The sequence below is a fragment of the Callorhinchus milii genome, unplaced genomic scaffold (assembly GCF_018977255.1).
Source record: "Callorhinchus milii isolate IMCB2004 unplaced genomic scaffold, IMCB_Cmil_1.0 Scaffold6, whole genome shotgun sequence".
In the NCBI taxonomy this organism is placed as follows: domain Eukaryota; kingdom Metazoa; phylum Chordata; class Chondrichthyes; order Chimaeriformes; family Callorhinchidae; genus Callorhinchus; species Callorhinchus milii.
Genome location: NW_024704747.1, coordinates 23,131,424 through 23,134,167, shown reverse-complemented (window position 1 = coordinate 23,134,167; position 2,744 = coordinate 23,131,424). Strand labels below are relative to the sequence as shown.

General features: G+C 38.0%; 1 non-coding gene across 1 annotated transcript; it reads left to right on the top strand.

The window, feature by feature from the left end:
* Positions 1–2,088: 2,088 nt before the first annotated feature.
* trnav-uac lies at positions 2,089–2,158 on the top strand. Its single transcript has one exon. It is a non-coding gene; the product is annotated as a tRNA-Val (tRNA).
* The last annotated feature ends 586 nt before the right edge of the window (positions 2,159–2,744 follow it).

Sequence of the window (2,744 nt, the reverse complement as noted above, 5' to 3'; positions counted from 1 at the left end):
ATTGCTGATGAGTTTGAAAGAATTGTGCGAAACTGGCTTCCAAAGAGAGACCGAAAATTTAGCACTTAAAAGCAAGATCTTTTGAAACTTATATTTAAAAAAAAACATTGAAAGAGTGAAGTTAAGATCCTGGCAAAGAGGGTGACATGAGATGCACTATTCTTGAAGGAGTAGCTTTGTGTTTGGCATCAATTATGATTTCACTCAATTATGTTTTTTCCCCCATGAGAGCTTTGCAGCTGTGATCTTCCAAACAAAAATGGTGAAGTTGAACCAGTTAAGTATTTTGACATTTTTGAGACTTTCTGTTTTATAGTGGTTGACTCAGACAACCTCTTCCATCTGAACATCATCAGGGAGGACAATATGGTGTTTGAACGTTCACCTCCTAAGGGTTGAGGATATCTGTCTTTATTTACGAGAACTTTTCTTCATTTAAACTATGGGATTGAGCAAGGCACATAGATTGGATTGCAGAATATGCAGACTTCGTTACCCCAAACCCTGCACCCCATCACTACTGGGAGAGGTTTCACCACTTTGCCTCTGCTCTCTCAAACTCTCTCCCTAAATCCTTTGCCTTGCTTCCTTCTTTTCTACTTTCAGAATTTATCTGAAACCCATCTCTCTCTCTGACTGCACCAATTGTCACGTACCATCTAAACCCTCTTATCTCCCACTCTGTTTCTGTAAAGTGCTTTGAGACGTTCTCCCTGAAGGCACTATATAAATGCCAGCTGCTATTGTTGTTTTCTGTCCTTTAAAAATGCTTCTTGTAATTCACAAAGAATATTTTTTGCATTGAACAAGGCAATTATTGTTAGGGGCAAAATAAAAGAGGTTCATCTCAGGAGAAAACAAATCAACGCCTTCAAAGCATTTTATGATGGTGGTATAGTTTAGGATGAACCGCGGGAAGTAGGATGTTGCTTTTACTTCATACTGTGACTGAATACACCGTCTCTTTGAAGTCATGATCTGCTGGCTCCTACTGGTCCTGGATTAGAGGTTAATACTTCTCAGAGTGTGAATACACAGCTGCCAACATTTATTATTTCAGCCACGGTCGAACAAGGTTCATTCATATAAATCGACAGTTACAGATTGTCAAATAGCCAGGCAGCGATGAATTGGATTCAGCGGTGTGCATCATGCTTATCTGTGGCAATATGACCCAAATACAATCGATCGCTGACTCCAGAGCTGCCAATTGGCCTACAAAATGCACACAATCACATCACTTTACAATATATCCTATGAAATGCTTTGAAATGTCTCGCTGATCTGATAAGTGCTATATCAAATGCTATTTCATCTTATTATTGTTGTTGTTAGAACATTTTCAGGCATAATGCATTATTTGCCAATTTGTGCTACTATATAGTGGGCAGAGCTTGTGCAAGAGTGACTGCATGTTGGCTACAAAATCTGTGGGCTATAATACAACTCAGTCACGTCCAGTTAGAACCTATGGTTCGTTCTTACTCTTTGATCTAAGACTGAAATCAACAATTTCTCAAATTTCTGACACTGTGAAATGCAAAGAAAATGGAATAAGTCTAGACGCAGGGGGTGTCATTCTTCGGAGGAGACATTAAACCAACATTTTTTTTCTGCCTGTTCAAGTGGTGGATGTTAATGCTCTCATGAATCTATTCAAATTGAGAAGGAAGTTTATTTTGGTGCCCTGATTAATTACCCAGATACAAATTAGTTATTCACTTCATGACTGTTTTTAGGATTGTCACTCAATTCATATTGCCTGCCCCATTCGACTACTAGTACACAGTCACTATATTTTACAGTAAAATATGTGAAACCCTTTTCAGACAATGATGACGAGCACTTATATACAGAGTCTTGGAGCACTTAGACGTTTTGACGATGTGATAAATGTCAAATACAATGATTATTTTCAGTAGAATTTCTCCCTCATAAAGTGCTCATTTCTAACTTTCTACGTTTATGTATAATACAATGCGTAATACATTTCAAATGTACATTTATATAGTGCCTTTCACATCAGAAGAATGGCCCAATGTCCTTGACAGTCCTGCTTGGTATATGTGCCAATCAAGTACAATTTGGAGTCCTGTAGCTCAGTGGTTAGAGCACTCGCTTTACAAGCGAGACCTGGGTTTGATTCCCAGTAGGGTGAAACCTTGGGCAAGTTTTCGTAATCCACATGCCTGAAGATAATCCCTCAAGAAAAATCCCACTTTTTTTTTTCCCCACGAACACTGCTGTGCACAATTGGCTGCCGCATTTCGCCCACAAATATACAGTCAATTTACTTTACCGTCTATTCTGTGAAGCGCTTTGAGACGTCTAGAAGATGTGTAAAGCGCTGTATCAAATGTAAGGATTATTATTATTAAATTATTAATGTATCAATGATGAGAGATGAACATGGAAAATATTTGTAATATTATGTCCCAGCAGTGTGCAGATTCTGTGTGTTTGACCCATGTAAAAAAATGTTTGGAATGAAAGTCCAACAATTATTTTAGTCTACATCTACTCAAATTAATGCCATAAATCTACAAAATGTTAATCCCTTGCCTCCAGCAATTTGGATCTGCCAAAACCACAACATTTTAACCCATCTCTGACTAACTCATATTTTGGACCATAAGTTCAGTAATGACCCTGGCTGAATTTATTTTTCACATAAAATTAGCCATTCACTTCTCGGAAGTTTATGGAACATTGCTATGTGCAAATTGGAGGCTTCGTTTTGCCTA